Source organism: Balearica regulorum, chromosome 2 (assembly GCF_011004875.1).
Source record: "Balearica regulorum gibbericeps isolate bBalReg1 chromosome 2, bBalReg1.pri, whole genome shotgun sequence".
Taxonomy (NCBI): Eukaryota; Metazoa; Chordata; class Aves; order Gruiformes; family Gruidae; genus Balearica; species Balearica regulorum.
The window spans coordinates 65630486-65650145 of record NC_046185.1 but is presented as its reverse complement, the minus strand read 5'-3'; positions in this window follow the sequence as shown (position 1 = coordinate 65650145).

The window sequence follows — 19660 nt, the reverse complement described above, 5'->3', positions numbered from 1 at the left end:
AGGACAAAAGGTGGCAGACATCTGGCCGCTTTTCACGTCGAAATGACGAAGCCCGTGTTTCAAAACTCCGCCGCTGCCCGCCTCCATCCCTGCTGAGCGCTGGCGGGCTGGGAGCAGGGCAGCCGCAGGCAGCGCCTAACGGAGCCCAAACGAGAGCTTCGGAAAAAGTCTTTTCAGAACTGGGCGGAATAGAAAACGTCCTCCAGAATATGGATGGCAGTTCATGTAAATATTCACGCACGCACATACATCTTCTGAATGAAACAGATTTTCCTGAGGGTTCTTGAAAATTTATTTTCAAACTGCCGGTCAGTGAGCTACGGCTGACTATGTTGCATTTTCTCTCTCTTTTCTGGGGATCCTGGCTGCTGATTGCTAAAAATGCCTGTGTGATACAGAGGGCACGCTGGGCACACGGGTGACGGTACAGGCTGGGAGAGATGACGGCTTTTTTCAAACAGCGTCCTGTTTACTCGAGAGCTCAGTGCTACTTTGCAGCCGTTTTCCTGCGGGAGCAGTAGGGACGAACAGAACTGCTCAGATGTGCTGCTGAAGGCGATGAGCTTTCGCTTGCTTATTTTGCAGTCCCCAATTTGACAAGTTTTTTCCTTCCTTTCCTTTTGCTACTCATACTGAGGCATCTCAGCAGCTGCGCATCAGCTGGCTGCAGAGCTATTGACTTCCACAGATCTAGATTTTAATTAAACTTATGTACGGTCTGGTCCATTATGTCCAAAGGAACACGTAATGGGAGAGGACAATTCAGTTTCTATAGATCTGAGAAACTTTTATTAGGATTGAACTGTTTTCTATGTCCGTTGTAACTCAGTTTAGAAGTTACAAATGCATTAAGCAAAAAATAAACTAGTAAAGATTCCTAAAAGACTTGTGGTTGCTTTTTTTTTTTATTTAGGTCCATACCTTCTCATTTTGTTGACTTGTTCGATTACCGTGCAAACCTACTAGTCTCTACTTCTGTAAGGGATTAGAGAGCGGACATTGTTAAACATTTCTAGAATAGATCAGATTTTGCGGACTTTTTTGGAAGTGCTCTGGGTACATTGTGAACGTGAATAGAAATCTCCATAGATTTCCTTAGTGCTGCTGATGCTTGTGTTTGCCACTATGCATTCCTTCCTATGGTGAGATACAAGAAATATTGTTGAACACCACAGATGTCTTGCTTTTGAATCACGTCTCATTGCCAGCCATCACTCTTTCCTAGGATGTCAGGAGTGCAAGCCTAGCCTTGCTGAAGTTAAGGCTAACATTGCATCGGTTGCAAGTCTCCATCTGAAATGCTGTGGTAGTCCTCATCGCTCACGCTTCTGTTTTCTTAAGAAATATTATCTTTTGAACAGTATAGCCTGAAAGGTGACCAAAGAATATTAGACTGGTATATAGACAATTAAGTAGAAAAAGTGGGTACGGAAACAAAATCAGTTTTAAGGGAAAGCAACCTGAAAATCACGTTAGTGATTTGGATGGGAGCATTGACTCTATTAGTTTCCTTAGATGTTTAATTGGCAGTTTTGCAGTTCAAGCTTTGCTTTTCTGTTACGTATATACTGTAAAGTACATAGTTCTTATAAGACTGCCCCTGAGGAAGGGCGGGGGGGGGGGCGGAACAGAGAACACAACTATATTGTAGCTTTTCTGTCAGACCTACAGGCTTCAGCTTTTACATCAGTGAAAGGAAGGTCCCCCATTGACAGCACTCATGATTACTGTTGTTATTAATTCAGTACAAATAACTGTAACACCTGGAAAACTGTGTTCAGTTTTGGTCCCCACTATACAAAAAAGACATGGACAGGCTGGAGAGGGTCCAGAGGAGGGCCACCAGGATGATCGAAGGGCTGGAAGCCTGCCAGATGGGGAAAGGCTGCGAGAACTGGGTTTGTTCAGCCTTGAGAAAAGAAGGCTTAAGAGTCACCTCATTGCCGTATTCCAGTACTTAAAGGGTGGCTACAAAGAAGACAGACACTCCCTTTTTACAAGGAGTCACATGGAAAAGACAAGGGTTAATGGGTGCAAGTTACTCCTGGGGAGATTCCGATTGGACACAGGAGGACAATTTTTCACAGTGAGAAATTTTTCACAGTCAGCCATTGGAATAAGCTCCCCAGGGAAGTGGTGGATTCCCCAACACTGGGCACTTTTAAGATTCAGTTGGACAGGGTGCTGGGCCATGTTGTCTAGACCGTGCTGGTGTCTAGACCGTGTTTTTGTCTAGACGGAGCTTTTGCCAGGAAAGGTTGGACCAGATGATCATAGAATCATAGAATCTTTAAGGTTGGAAAAGACCTCTAGGATCATCAAGTCCAACCGTCAACCCAACACCACAATGTCTACCAGACCATGTCCCGAAGTGCCATGTTTACATGGTTTTTGAACACCTCCAGGGACAGTGACTCCACCACCTACCTCTCTGGGGAGCCTGTTCCAATGTCTGACCACCTTTTCAGTGAAGAAATTTTTCCTAATATCCAACCTAAACCTCCCCTGGAGCAATTTCAGGCTGTTTCCTCTTGTCCTATCACTTCTTGCTTGGGAGAAGAGACCAACGCCCACCTCACTACAACCTCCTTTCAGGTAGTTGTAGAGAGCGATAAGGTCTCCCCTCAGCCTCCTCTTCTCCAGGCTAAACAACCCCACTTCCCTCAGCCGCTCCTCATCGGACTTGTGCTCCAGACACCTCACCAGCTTCATTGCCCTTCTCTGGACACACTCCAGCACCTCAATGTTTTTCTTGTAGTGAGGGGCCCAAAACTGAACACAGTACTCGAGGTGTGGCCTCACCAGTGCTGAGTACAGGGAGGCGCAATCACATCCCCAGTCCTGCTGGCCACGCTGTTTCTGATACAAGCCAGGATGCTGTCAGCCTTCTTGGCCACCTGGGCACACTGCCAGCTCATGTTCAGCCCACTGTTGACCAACACCCCCAGGTCCTTTTCCTCCAGGCAGCTTTCCAGCCACTCTTCCCCAAGCCTGTAGAGTTGCCTGGGGTTGTTGTGACCCAAGTGCAGGACCCAGCACTTGGCCTTGTTGAACCTCATACAGTTGGCCTTGGCCCATTGATCCAGCCTGTCCAGATCCCTCTGTAGACCCTTCTTGCCCTCAAGCAGATTGACACTCCTGCCCAATTTGGCATCATCTCCAAACTTACTGAGGGTGCACTTGATCCCCTCATCCCGATCATTGATAAAGAGATTAAACAGGACCAGCCCCAAGACTGAGCCCTGGGGAACACCACTTGTGACCAGCCACCAACTGGATCTATACATAGGTCTATGTATTTTGTACATTGTATCATTCTACAGGAATAAGGTGTTTATAATAGGACACACAGCTTCTTCAGAGAAGTGTTTCAGAAAAATCCTGAAATCCTTTTGGTTTTTCTTTTTTTCCGGATGAAGCTGAAGTTGAGGTTCAAGCCTCTGAAGTGCACCCTAGTGTCAGTACAGAGAAAGTTTTGAGTGCTCTTATATTAAAGATTATGAATAGCTCTGAAAATTTGAGAAATCTTTTGAGCAGTTAGCTGCAAAAATATTCTCCAGATTTGCTCACGTTTTCTTTACAAAACACAAGGCTGAAAATAGGCTTATTTTGAAGACTGATTCTCTTTATTTATTTGTGAAACAAGGTCAGGCACAATAGTCACATCAACCGTACCCGATTATTTTTCTTTATGACAAGTTTCTGGAGTAGCAATTTACATTTTGAAGGCAGATTTGAACTTTAAATATCATTCAAAAGCTAAATAAAAAAGTTCATGATTCATAACCCACCTTTGATTCACCTTCTATAAAGCTATTAGTATGGAAAAGTCAAGTATCTATAAGCATTAACTCCCTTTCTATCTATATACTTGGGAATAATGTAACCCTGAGGTCATAGTTGTCACTACATTCAGATTTCCACAGTGGAGAGGTGTCACTAATAAACTGAAGTTTATTTCTTCTTGCTGACATTTAGAAAGAAGTAAACATCTGCCCCTAGTCATTTGAGAGCCATTGCCATTCCATCCCAGAGTTTGTGCTGATTGTTTTTCTCCTAGTTCTCTGTTCCAGTTCTTAAAAATCACTTCTAAAATAGCCTTTAATAGCAGGCAATCAAAAGCAGAGAACTAAATTTGAAGCTATAGTTTCCGAAATCCCATCTGTATTTTGTGTTACAATTTATTGCTTTCAATTAGTATTCTAAGCATAAAACTTTAAAATTATGTATGAAAACTTGTACCCATACTTTATGCAATGACCATCAATTTTCTGTGGAAAAATGATGAAAGCTAATCACCATGGTCTAGCAACATGCGCTTGCATTATAGTTGTTGAAAAAAGTCACTTGTTTCACTTTCCTTGATTTGTGACAGTTACCCCGTGGGATGCTTTTTAATATTGGCTGCAGAAGCAAGTTGCTTGTGCATAAAAACACAACCGTGTTTTAAGCAGAGAGCATCAATACCTGATTTTCCTTGACTAATGGAATCAAGAGTATTTTGATTGATGCTTGTAATACAATATAGCACAATAGAGCAGGTCTTATAAAACTCAGCAGAGTGCAGCAGGCATCCAGGTCATGGGCACAGCGTCTGAAGAAGGTGTTTATATGGACACTCAATTTGCCTTCAAGCAGCTTCATAAAATGAGTATCTGACAGGCTCAAGGTAGTAGGGCAAGAATAGAAAGGGTTAAGTAAAATGAACTTCATGTTTCTATATAGGAAAAATAGAAATACAAGCTAGAGGAGATACCTCAGCCATGTGGGAAACATCAAAGTTATCTATGCTGAAAGAGATCCCAGTGGAAAGAAGCAACTTGGAAAGCACGACTGCTGATGAAGCTGGTGCCTACTGCTGGTAACGCAACCAGGAGTTTGCAGGTTGCTTTGCCTGGGGTCAGCTCCAGACACCGGCCAAGAAAGCAGCTGCCAAAGGCAGCAAACAGGCTGATGGAAGTAAAAAGGCCAGGGCCGCACTGCCTAGCCCTGGAGACCTTGGTCACCGTGGGAAAGAGAGAAAACGGGTGGGTAGGAGGACAGCAGCCAGCAGAGAGCGGATGGGTCACCCTTCCCGGCGGTGGCAGCTGCCACTACCCTCCCCTCCATTCTGGCGGCAGCAGGAGCAGCAGCATTGGCTTCCGCAGGCTCTCCCTAGACATCAGCAACATCCTGGCCTTGGCTTGACCCCAGTCTTCCTCGTTCAAGGGAAGCAAAACCCACTTTGTCCACATCATTGCTGAAGAGCCTGGAGATGGCTCCAAATAAAACTATGACAGAAAAAAAATAAGAGGGCATTGCCATTTTTCTGCAGGTATCTTGTCCAAAAATTGTGTAAATGATGTGATCTTGATTGGAACACTGAAAATTTGTTACATGGATGCCTAAATAAGCAGAGATTTATAGTTTCTAGGAAAATGGTACAGCTACCATAGTACTTCTATAGCTGTACAAAGGCCTTGTGCAGATATAGTAAAGAAAAACGAGCTTTTTGTACACAAAAACTGCTAGTTCACTATTTCTGTTAATTTTATATGGCAGACTGTCGTCATATAAATTATGAGGCAGGAAGAGAAAACCCTAAAGTGGATTTAATAGTCTTCATTAGAATTACTATTAGAATTATCAACAGATCCCGACCGCTTTACAAACCATGTTTCCTATCTTCTAGTTAAATACCCTCACGAAATTAATTTCAGTTACGAAGTTCTGGGGATGACTAGAAGGTTTGTGTGCTGCCCATCACTTTACTGCTGTTATGACTTTGGCTGTGTCGGAATTTGAGGAAAAGACGTTAAAATATAGAGATCAAAATGACAAATTCAACACAGAAAAATCGTTCCATAGATGCCATAGATCTTGACTTAAGGTCTCGCAGAAGCCAGTTTTTAGTGCTGCTGTTCCCTCTCTGGGTTGTCATGAATCCTTTTTCCATCTCTCGACATTTTTCTGATAAAACAGAGACTGGCTTTACTTTCAGGTAGTTAGTGAAACTTTTTTATTGCAGTGGACGGAGGCAGCTTAAGCTTGATTTTGTTTGAGCCATACTTTTCTTCTTTATTGATTTTGGTAACTACCTGAGTTGGTGCTTATTGATTCAGGCATAGCTGTACAGTGGTTTAATTTGCTCTGGGAGAGGGCTTCGTTCAGAGTCCGGATCATTAGACTGATTCTATTTTTCATTGTTCAAAGTGTTCATGGGAGATGTGAGTAGTTTATTTGACGTTTTCTGAAAATATGGAGGAGCTTTTCTTCCCTTCTCTCATCTCCCAAGACTCGCTGTGTACATGCAGAGCACCATGAAAGAGGGTTCTGCTGGAGGAGTTCCCAATCTAACTGCCCTGCATCTCAGAACATACACAGAAATCAAAAAGAAGAATGAATAATTATGTACAACTAATCTTCATAAATACCTATTTATCTTTAAAGATTGCCACTGATAGTAACCCCACCACTTTTGTAGACACTGTTTTAGTGCTCAGCTATTGTTTACAATCAGAAAGCTGTTTGCTATTGTTAACTTACATTTCTAGTGCAGCAATTTAAACATGCTCCTTTCTGAACTGTGAATATGGAAAACAGTTTATTCTCTTTCCTTTTCAAAGACTTTTTAATATTTGAAGACTCTCAGCCCTTGCTGGAGGCAGTTCAGATTCACAGGAAAAAATGTTGATCCAAAATACAAAGAGCGCCTATGCTTTTTCCTCCTGGAAGGAAAACAGCAATGCACCTTCATGTACAATGATCATTTTTAGTGAATTCAGAGGATTATACAAGGTGTCCTAGAGAAGCATTGAAAGTAGATGCAATGGTGGAGTAAGCATATTGCGTGTCTTTAGGTGTCCCACTGTTCCTTTCAGTCCTGTGTACAGCCCGGTCCTTTGTGTCACCAGCCCTAACATGGAGCAAGAGAAGCTGTGGCTGCTTTCAGTCATCAAAACCCCTCATGACGTTATTTTTGAGGTGTTTCACCCCAAGGACTCATGACCTGTGAAAATCGACATGCAACTGAGGCAGTTTCATATTTGATTAGCCACAGTGGCAAACTCTGTGTATCTGTCAGAAGAGAAATTATTCCTGTATTTTCTTTGGAATTTTTAATATATTGATTTTCTTTTGAGTTGTAGTTGTGTTTTGTTATGAAAAAGAAGGCAAAGTAACTCATTTTAGGTTGGCTGGCTTCTTGCTGTTCCTTTTCTTTTTCCTCCTTTTAAAAACATTCTGGAAGCCAACCTTTGAAACTTCTATTTTTGAATAAAAGGTACAATTTTTGAGTGCTAATTATGCTCAGCTTCCACTGATATCCCACTACATAAGTGTCCAGGAACACCTAAGTCCATCACAGCATCAGGTCAGTAGATTATAGAATTTGCATAACTTTGTGAATCTCTTTCTAATTTTTTAACAACATTTGACCCGCAGGTTCACTGAGGGTGAAATCTATCATGGATATAATTTGGCTCAGCTGAAGCCCTGTCAGTTTGTATCAGTTTTGTATCTGAGCCTTGACTTTTTATAAAAAGCCATTTATTAAAGAAAACCCTGGCCTATATTTATACATTCATTTAAGAATTTAATATGATAATTTGCTTAAAATGCAAGGGGTTTAGTTTTGTTATGGTAACCGGTGTTCAATTTATTTTTTTTGAAGAAAAATTAAAACACTGAAAAGAAAGAGAAGAATATGGGTACAGAAACTAAGGAGTGAAAACAGTTTTCAGTGTTCTCATATTGCTTTTTGTACATTTCTAGTGAAGACTTTTAAAAGAAAAATGTGCAAAAGATGCATACAGATTGAATCCATAGCTCCTTTTATCTTTGTGAGAACCTGCTGATGTTCGTTAAATTGTTTCAGTCGCGAAAGGATGACTTTTATTGATGAAATATGCTATTTTGATAGTCTTACCAAAAAAAACCCCAAAATCTTGTACTAGTCAAGACCATAATGGTATTAGTTGCATTTTAAAAAATATTTTACTAATGTCTATTTTAGAGGTTTGTATCTATCAGCTGATTTGTGGAGATAGATAGAATTAACTTCTGATTTTTTTCAATGTAGAAAAAATAAACAATAGATAAAACTGTTTCTTCTGAGATGCAGAGAACCCAGAGTAGTGTTGTTCAAATCCCCAGCAGAGCTTATCCAAATTGATACTAACAAAACTAAAATATTTCAGGGATTTGATTTCATTACTGCATTTTTCCTATCATTTTATATTGTGATCGTTCCTAAAAGCAAGGATGTTTGCAATTATATAAGTTCTTTGCAGCACTGTAGAAAAAATGTATGGGTCAAAAAGAGGCATAATATTATATAGTAATGACTGATGAGAATGTTTTTGTACTTCTACTGTCTTAGGATAAATCTGCACTAGACTCTTATAATATTCATTTTCTTGTAAAAATTCTGAAGGAAAATTTCAATGCTTGAAATTTTTGCTATGTTAGGTTATTGAAAAGAAATCAGCAAATTCATATTTCTCTCACAATCACTAATCAAATTAAAAAAATCTGGACAACCTAATACAGACTGACTTGAATCAACTGATACCAAACTAACTCATGGTTGCTTACATTGACTTAACAGTCATAGAAATAGTTTATTTTTGTATTTATTAGTCATCTCTAAACCAGAAAGATTTCATGTCAAAATCTGTGTAATATATTGCACATCATTTTCTGCAAGTTTGGCTATATTTACGGAAAGTACGGAACAATGTACTTAAAATGAAGCAGAAATTGTCTGAGTGCATTCTAGGTAGTCATTACCTCAGAGAAATTACATTCATAAGTTTTTCTCATTGAAATACAGTGTTGTGCCCATACAACCTTGACCGACTGTCATAAACATCAGAAATGGAGATTGTACCTCAGCAAAATGTATACCTACACAGCGATGCATCTGAAGCGGTGAGGTATTGAGCTGCTCATAGGTGTTCCACAGGTTTGTTCTAATGGAGTTCTAACTTACCAGGGACCCTTTTTTTTTTTTTTTTTTCCCTTTTTTTTCCTGGGTACTTGGGAGATCAGGTAGCTTCTTAGTGTTGCAGAGAAACTACTGTGAAATGTGTGAGGATGGCTTGAAAAGAGTGTGGATACTTTAAGAGCTCACTCGAGTTACAGACTATGGGGGACTTTGATCATTTAAATACTACCTACTTTTGTAATTCCCTGTCACCAGAAGCCATACTTAATACTTTACCTCAAGAATGCTTTTCCGAAAATTACACTCATGTTTGAATCTAGAAGACATCGTGTTCTCAGCATTTTATCAGCTCAGGATGTTGGCATTTCCTACAGTCAGTCATCAGCGGGTACTGTGCTTCCCAGCCTTTCCGTATAGCAGCTGCCATGAAGCAGGGACCATGTATATGTGCAAGTGTAAATGAAACTATCTATATATTTTTATTTATCTATCTATCTATAAATATACATTGATAAAATGATTTTATATATGCAGCAAGGCACATGGTTATGAGACTCTCTGGAGGATTTTTTTCCTAGAGTAATGAGGGATATTAATTGATAAAGCCGTTAATATTGAATTAAAAGTTTTGAAAGATATGACAGTTGCAGAGCAGATAGGAGAGAATAGTCTGAACATCTTCCTGCACGCTAATTGTGCTCAGATCCAGCAACTCTGAAAGTTTTTTTTACTTTTTGCACATTTCTGGCTAAGATTTAAGTCCTTCTGATACTCCATACACAATATAAGAAGTGTAAACACAAGAAGAATGAAAAGTTCCTACATTATTACATTCATAATTTAAGTAAAGTATTTATCACTTAGAATGATCACAAAGAAATATGTATTTATCACTCAATTTCTATTTTTCATTATCCAAGCTGTTTCTTGGAAATCAAATACAGTTATTTTAGCCATAAGAAGTTCTGAAGAGGCAAGAAGTGTCAGAAGCTTGACCTCAGTAAGTAATCATTTAGTTTTTAATTCTGTTCCTCTGCAAAGGTGATGCAGTTAACATAGACTTGTCGAGTATATCACCTGTGATCTGGGGCTGCTTTGTGCAAAATTTTGTGTGGTTTTTCATATTTCAAATCATTCTGTTTTAATAAAAAGAATTACCGTATAAAAATTATTAATACTGATACTCTCATTTAAAAAATAGATAGCTTCTTTTTCTTGTGCCTTTAGAGGTGAATTTTCATTATATTGACTATGGAAATATTTTTTTAAATCTTTTAAATAGTAATGTTGAAATTGGCTCACTATCAGCTTAAAAGAGGGCTGTATCTACTAAGATTTCATCCAGAAATTCTCCCAGGCTAGTTTGCAATATCCCTGGGATCGAGAGAAAATCTGCATCTACACTTGAAGTAGAAGAGATGGTCAGCCAAGGGAGAGTATGACACATCCAGAGTATCGGAGAATTTTGCCTGAGTGAAGAGAGATATTAAAAGTCACTTAACTGAAATTATGGATTTAGATACTCTATTTGGATCATTAACATGGATATTATGGGTTATTAACCTATTGGTTAGTTGTATCATCTATTTCTCACTTACCAAATGCTAAAAGAATTTGGGGGGGGGGGGGGGAAACCTTTGAAAAATGGATTTTTCAAATATTTTTAGCTCAGAAAGCATATTATGATGTAGATTACATAACAGTAGGCTACACAAAGCCTTCTAGTTTAATAAATTTGTAGTTTCTTAATTATTATTAGAGCAAGAAATGCTAATTAAATCAGTCTTGAAGCTGCGGGTTTGTGTGTGGCCCTGAGTGAGGCACCGGTTTTGTCAGGTAGCCGCCAGAGGGAGCGCGGTGAGTCTGGAGAGAGACATCGATGTAGAAAAGTGATAAAGCAAAAATAGCGTTTAAAAAAAAGGGAAAGCTAATCTTGCCTTTCTTTTCCTATGCAAGAAGCTTTTACACAAACTGATGTTTCCATTGATTTCAGTAATGAAATCTGTATGGCTGAACAGTTTCCTGATTGAAATCCTGCAAGAGGACAATGAAGATTAAATGCTGCATCCTCATTTCTTTAAACCACATCTATAGTTTTGGTTTTTTTAATTAAATAGTTAGTGGTGCTTTGTGTACAGAGTAGCTAAAGTGCTTCCTTTTAAAAATTGAAAATTTGCCCTAACTTCTCATAAGGGTTATCTTTAATTCAACATATACAACAAAGTAAAGGCATTAGATTTGAAAACTAAAAATATGTTTTCTTCTTTTAGTACTGGCAACACCCCTTTGATTTCACAACGGTAACTGGAGAAACTAAGGTAGCATAGCTCTAGAAATTAAATTACCACGTAGATAGGTGAAAACTTCTTTCTTAATTATCGTGGTTTAACCCCAGCCGGCAGCAAAGCACCAAACAGCCGCTTGCTCACTCCCCCCCCACGGGATGGGGGAGACAATTGGAAGAATGAAAGTGAGAAAACTCAGGGGTTGAGATAAAGACAGTTTAATAGGATAACAAAGGAAGATGATAATGATAATAATAATATTAATAATAACAACAACAATAATAATACAAATGATGCACAAATGCAATTGCTCACCGTGTGTGAAAGGAAAATAAAACAATCCAACACCCAGTCTGTTTTTGAGCAGCAAATTTGCCTCCCAAATTTGGTTTTTGGAAGCACTTAAACTAAACACCTGTACTAAATTTGGAAGCTGAAGTCTTAAGTTTTTGTCAGTGTATGAGGGAATCTGTGTTTTGAAAACAGTTAGGATCTGCATGTCTAAAATAGGATTTACATTTCTAAATGTAAATGGCAGTGATCTACTATAATTTTCTTATCTTTTTTCTCATAGTATCATATGAAATATGGGATTATAATGGAATCAATGTTCCTCTTAAGAGATGATTGCTTAAGATGGTGATCTGAAGAATTCAGCATTGTCACTGGCAGCATATCCACATTCTCCTGTGTAAGGGCATGGGTTCACTTTCCATCAAGTTGAGTTTTAACACTGCCTCATAAAATTAATGCTGCCCTTTTCTGTATGTTTTACAGTATAAAGCGAATCAAGTTTTTCTACTTCATGGACTTCAAACACTTCTAAGGAAAACAAGAATTCTTTAACTTTCTTACTGTATTATCAGTAATTGTAGAAGTTGTACAAAAAATATGTTTTTTTTTTTTTTTTCATTCACTTAGGATTACAGGTTGGATATGGTACTAAATAATCTTTTAATTGCATGCTAGCTCATGCAATAAAATTGGTATTTGAGATAGTTGCTTTAAGAATTTGAATATAATCCGATTTAACATCAGGTCAAGTACTATTTTAATTGTAGTTGTAGCTAATCCAGTGAAAATACCCCACAAGAGCATTCAATGATTTATGAGTGGATGTGCTGGCATTTTGACTACTACTCGATAGCCGGACTCCATAAAACTCACAATGATTGCATGGTATGGGAAATACGACTACAATTTCTCAGCAGAATTGTACTTCTTTCCACTCAGAGGTAAAAATTGGCTTTTTATGTATCCTCAGTTCCCAACATCTGATTGAATGTTTATACCTTATCCTCTGAAAAGTACAGTAAAGGTACAATATACAGTGTTACCTGTGTGATAGCATCTCTTTGGCAATTTCTCTGAGCGATAGTAGGTACTGAATATAGAGTAACGCGCTGAAACAAGCCTCGAAAATTGCGGGAAAGAAAAAGAGCTTCTGTTTGGTAAACCTCCTGCTCTCTGTGTTACAGTACAGCCTCTCTGGTTTGCAAGTTGTTTCGCGACATGACAAGATCGAGTCCTGGAGAATGGCAGATTGGCATGGGAGCAGAAGGGAACGAGTGTTTCTCTGCGGTTAGAGGTTCTGCACTTTGGGTAAAAATTAGGAGGAAACAGTAGGAATTCCCTTTGCAGTCACTGTTCCTGACTCGACTTTCAAACTGGAGGACAGAAGGGGAAAAGCCAGCCTCTTTTGCATATTAGCACTATCACCTGTAAGACTCTCGTATCATATATTGTATTGTCGTCTTAAACAGAGCAGGCTGGGTTGATTCTTCAGCTTTGATTAGGTATATTTGTAAAGCAGAAAAAGAAACCAGGTACCCCTGGGAAAGGCTTACAGCTGGAAGACTAAGTCTGAGAGATGTAGACTCAGTTTTTAATGCTACATAGAGGAAGTAACCAGAATATTCTCCCCCCCCGGCCATTAGTAAATTCCCAGGGCGTTTTTCAATTGCTCAGATACATTGCTGGCCAGAGGCATATGAATATCTAATGCAGAAAACCGCCACAATACAATATTCCTTTCTGGACCTGATGGAAACAGGTGAAGTGAACTGTGTATCAGTTCCCTGCTCGTGCTTGTGAGTTATCATTTCTCTAAAAACAAGCAAGCACAAAGAATAGTTACCTCATCTGTTCCCACAGAGTGAAAGCAAGTCAATTAATAATAGGAATAGAAACCCTGAGCTCCAACTCAGACATGCAGCTGTTTGATCTTCCTAAACAACTGCCTCTTATCAGGAATTCTAAAAACTCTGCTGGGTTTTATTTGTCCTAAACCAGAAAAAAATCCTTCAACTTTAAATTACTGTTAATATTCCTAACATTTTGACAAGTGTCCATGACCAAACAATATCTAATTCATATGTTTAAAGGAAATGTAAATACTCAGTTGCTACCCAGATAGTCATGTGGAAAATACCTGTACATGTAGCTAGCTATATAGCTTTTATAGATAGGAGTATCATAGGATATCTTACTGATTTCCGCAGAACCAGCAGAATAGCTAATCATGTGCTTAAGTGGTAGCACCACCAAAACCTTGTAAGACATTTTGTTAAAGAATTCCCAGGTCTACAGATAAATAACCAGCTCTTAACATCAAAAGGTTTTAATTCTCTTTTTCCTTTCCTTCAGGACAATTTACTATAAATAGCATGCTATTGCTACCAAAAAAAAAAAAAGAAAAAAAAAAAAAAAAGATTTCGTTTCAATCAATACACTTTTCTCACTAAGGACAGTTAAACCACTGGAACTGGAGTTCTTGCCTGCTTGGGAAGATTTTTAAAAGACCACTTGTTGCCTTTCATGATTGGAAGAGCAAGAGCATTACGGCCCACTTCACAGATGAAGATTGGGCTGAGGTCAGCTCTTACAGCAGTGAGCATTAGTTGTCTGCATTACATATGGCATTACGACCTGCTAGAGAGAAAGAAAAAAAAAAAAAAAAGAAAAAGAAAAAAAGGAGAGCGTAAAAATGTGACTACAAGCGGGAGAGACCAGGGAACAACTCACTGATGATGGCTGTGTACCCACTGTCTGAAAATCTTTAGGGCTGATTTACAAATTTAGTCCAATGCAAATCCCTTTAATAGGGCAGTCTTGTGACATTTCATTAAAATCTTCAAACATGAACATGAAATGGCCATAGAATAAACTTCAGTTAAATTTTAACTCAAGGGCCATACAAACAATAGAAAATACACATGTGAGGAAAGAAATAGCACCCCAAAAGTAATTTTCAGGGAAATGGACAGAATTTCATTTAATGGAGCGCTCTCCGGTTTAACAGTTATTCTGAATCTTTTTGTAAGGGCTACACAGGAGCTACCGCCTGTATAAATAAGCCATTGGTATTGCAGAAAAAGAAAAGTAATTTGGTTCTGCAGTATCAAAGGGAAAATTTTCCATCAAGTTGCTTGGAAAAAGAATCAAATGCCACATTTGGTTTATCATGGTTTTCACATTTTCTGCAAATAAGCCTAAATAATACTAGACAGGGATGATGTTTTGTAGGACTGGTAAAGCTGATAGATTTGTAGTGACTGATTTTGATACTTGAGCTACCATCTTTATGCTCAAACTCAGGACATATTGATCAAGAAAGACATAGTGTAATGAGATATCATTTCCTGAGAAAATTCTAATTTTAGGGTACTATTTCTGTAAATATGTGTTTCTGCAGGGATTTCTTTTACTCATATAAATAACATTGCTACACTGCTGCTCTGGGATAAAGTTTTTCTAATCACTGATTACTTAAAGGAGATTATGTTTATGTTGGAAAAGAAGCATCATTGATTATGATTTCAAAGGCAACATTAAATTTGAGAAAAAAGCAGCAAGAACTCTAAAAAGACAGAGGATTGATCCTATAATGATATTAAACACTTTACTGGTATTAATTATTTGGTGTAATGCAGGGATGTATGAACAGGCAGGAGTAAGATCTGTAACAGCAGCAGATGAAATGAGGCTGCAAGCTGCAACGCCAGAGGCATGAGAAGCTGAGCTAAAAAGCGTAAACAGCAGTTACGGCGACATTCACACTTCGGATTCTTCACAACACTTAAAACCGTCATGATCAGGATCAAATCCATGTGCTTTCAGAACAAGACCTTTTCTATTTGAAGAACCCAACTGCTTCCACATCAGTGACTGGCTGAGGTATATTAGTGGTTCATAAAAATCTAAACTGTGCTTTGCTTGTGGGCTACGTACGTAGCAGTCCACGGCAAGGAGTCCGGACTGGCCCTGGTTCACGGGTTAGTTCATTAGACATCTGGTGTTTCAAGAGTAGCATCCTTATGCCGGCATTCCTCCTCAACATTGTGTATCTCGTTGAGGCTATACACAAAATGCACAGAAATACAGGGTATCATGGAAATTACCATAAAACTGTAGTTAATGCAAAATTGGAGAGTATCTCAAATGTTTTAGGTAATGAGTCAAATCCTTCTTTCAGAGCAACGCCAATCTACTGATTTAAAACTGGGCACTAAAATTTGTGTTAGAAACATTCATTCTCATCATAAACTATGCAAAAAATAGTTTCAAAAAACTATGCAAAGAATAGTTTCAAAACTTTTTTATTCACAAAGTTTATTAGAATTAACATTAATAGTGTAATAAATACCCCACAATTAATGTATCTTACTTTGGCCATCTCCTGATTCTGTGCATTTTCATCTAAGACCATTATTCCGTTTTTGGATAAAGCAAAGCTAAACAATACTGAACTCTGTCAGGTTCAGGCCTGTACAAAAATACTTGAAGGATAAAATGACATTGCTCAATTAATCATCACTAATCAATATGGGGGAAGGTCTGTGATTTTTCGCCGTAAATGCAAAGGCAGACAATCCCTGAATGGCTTCTCCTACATTTAAATGTATTTTTTAAGCAGTAAACATTGCCTTCTTTCCATGCTGGCCATACCGTAGAACCATATTTTGCTCTGAGACGTCTGGATTCAAATTTGCTGAGTTAAATTGCTCTCATACACACACACCAAGAAAGAATTAGTTTCAACTCCACTAGACCTGAAAGCCATTAACTTGAGCAAAATTAGCAGCACAGGTCGATACAGAATTGTTAAAATCCCTGCACAATAGATTGTCTTTTGTATTTATTTCAAAGGCTAATATTGCCTTGAATGACAACGAGGAGCTAATCTGTTGGAATGGCAAACCAGTGAGTTTAAATGAAATAAGAAACTGGATAAAGAATTATGTGCAAAGAACAATCCCTGTAGTAGTGGAATGTAAGTATCCAAATAGCTTTGGATGAGGTTATTTGCTCTAAAGTTACAGGCACCGTTCAGCCACAGATTTAAGCCTGCATAAATTGGGCTCTGGAGATTTCCTCCCAATAATTCTTGCCTATATTCTTATTAAGCACAGCAGCGAAGGACATAGAAAACACATCAAGTAAGGCTGAGTGCAAGGAAACCTAGGGGTTCGCTTAAGCTATATCTACATTAGGGTATTAATTTTGATCAAGAGCGTGTTTTTGAAGCAAGTCCCCGGCTGACCCTCATTCCTGTACTTCAGTTCTCCCCACTCAGGGTGAGCCTGGGGGCTGCCTCCCAGTTGAAGCTGAGCTGGGGATATGATGTACTCCGGAATGCACACCGTCTGCTGCGGCGGCTGATGGATATTCAGGAACTCAACCAGACTGAAGCGGGGTTAGGGTAAAACCGCTGGAAATGTGTGTATTGTGGAGTTTGTCTCCCTGGCATGAACTGTTTGGTTTGACTGACTGGCTCCCCTTGTGCTGTGCTCCTTGGTCCCATAACACAGGCAAAACGCAACTCATGCCTGAAGGCAGGATGAAAACTATCTTTTTAGAGCAGTAATTACTCTGAATCACGGGTTAAATAATTTGTTGAATTTGGGCCGAAGTCAGGTCCCTCAGGATAAGTGTGGGTACGTTTTATACTAAGTAGAATAATTGCAGCAGGTTTTGTTGCTGTGCTTGTTGTGAACAAGTATTAAGTCAATCACTTAAGCAGCAGTTGTTTACAGCTGACATTTCATTAGACCGAGTATCCTCCCGAATGGGTTTGCTCGGGGTAATGAGTGTTACACTTGCCAGTGGATCTGCCCCGGTATCTCTTTTACTGAGGGTAATGAGAAATAGTGAAATGAAATTTGAAATAACTTGTAACTTACATCCTTATTCAGTAGATGACACTATTATTTGACATGCAAATAATAAGAATAATCAGATAGTTATCTTAGCCCATTCTAGCCTTTCAGAATGAAAGCAGTTTCATAATAGTAATCTTAGAGATTTGAAGTGGTGTTTAGAAGGGAATTCATAAGAAAAACAGATTTGAGCAGTGCTTGCCTGAGTCCCCCTATTAATCATCCCTGAAATTCGCTTAAGAGTCTGTGCTAAAGAAATACATCTCAGTGGGAAATAATAATGTTTAGCTTCTTGCCTTGCTAGATTCACTTAATGAGTTATTAAATGTCAGGGCCTTTCATATTAAACTTTATTAATTACATAAAATATAGATATAGCGATAAATCCAAATACTATTTACTTTGAACTCAGAATGGCAATAAGTTTACTTCTTCTCTGAAAATTAATAATAATGTGGGTCTGTTTTTTTTAAAAAAATGCCAAATATTTTGCCTCTTTCCTTCACATGCATCGTACAAATGCTGTAAAGATGCTTAGAAATAATGAACAGAATTGAAATTAATTTCTTTTTCAAATTAATTTCTTTTTCAGCTAGATAAAGAAATTCATGTCTAGAAAGGACCTTCTAGGTCAGTGTATTGCAGGCAATCACTGTGGAAAGATAAGGTACAGTCCTCCCAGAGTCATGGAGCAGCAGGTATTTCATCATTGTTATTGAAGTACTGCCTCTTTGAAAACATCCGATTTTATTTGCCTTTTGCTTAGTCCATGTTTCTCAGAGAATGTTGATTTTAAAAACCCCACTTTTGATCTTAGACAACACTTACTTAAAGAATTTATGATGTGTCAAATCAGTTCTGTGATTCTCTACCTAAACTTTGAAACTTCTAATTTCGTATAGTTATTTTCCTTACTAGCATTTTGGGGATGGAGAGCTGTTTCTATATGTTTGTGTGTGTGTGTGTGTGTGTGTGCACACATATTCCCTTGTTTTTCAGTCCAGGAAATGGAAACCTTTCAGATCACATTAAGCACAACGACAGAAAAATGTTAATAAGTATAAGATGCTAGACAGTATAAAATGAAATCAACGTGGAAAAAAAACCCAAACAACCTTTCAAAAATAGATCTGAGGAACCAACAACCACGGAGGTCTGTCTGCTTTGCCAAGACTCCCACACAGAACTCAATTACCGAGTGAAAATTTCACTGAGTACTCACCTTACTTGGCAGCTGCTCACCAGGCTAGGCATCACCTATGTAATTTTCCTATTAATTAATAAAGTAATTCTGCATTTTTATGACTAATTTTAAAAATTCAAGACTTGGGAACCAAAATTTGATCAGTTCAGGCACTCAGTCTGGTATTTGCAAGGTTCTCTTTCATATGATTCTTCCAAATTCTCACATCATGTTGACTTTCCTTCTCAAGGAGTTAAAATACTGACCCATGATAGCCATCCTTTGGATCCAAAACCAGAGCAAAATCAGCAGCAAAGGATGCCATTCTTTATACATCACCTCATTACTCATATGGGTCACTCTAACAGGTGAAATGGGTTAGAAAAGCAAACATTTTCAAGACACGTATTTAAAAGGGCTTCCCGGTAATTTTTATGAATGGGGGTATTCTGATAAAGTACATTCACAAGTATAAGGCTATGTTCTGTCACTCATTCTGTTCATTTTATATGAATCAGTCATTAAAAATACGGTGACCAGGTAAAGCTGCTTAAAAGCTCTTGCTGGCTTGCTTATCTTGACAGAAAAAAAAGATGAAAAGCAAATTCTGACCAAGGTCTGCACTTACTTATGAGATCAATATACACTATTGAAATTTTAATGATGCAGTATTTTTTTAATGCTCGGAAATGACCTAATTTATGTGCCTTCACTAGGGAATCTAAGCTCCATAAGTAAACAACAGACAAAGATAAATTGAAGTACTTTAAAATGGCCTCCAGAGGTCAACTCTCTCTGCTGACTACCAAGGAAAACTAGACTACTCACCCGTGTTAGAGCTCTACAGGCAATGAAGGCATGCACCATATTGACTAGTAAAAACAGAAATAGAAAAAGACACTCTCAAGTTCCCATAGGTTAAAAGCAGTGTTCAACGCAATTGCTCTCACATACGTCAAAAGTCAGTGACAGTTTCTTGTAAACACATGGTCTGTTGGAAAGATGACACACAAGTTATAATCAGAGTGTATTATTACATGGATAGATTCCAGACTGCTTTCCTACTCTGTGTGGTTGCCTCCTGTAATGTGATGTCTGAAAATTAACA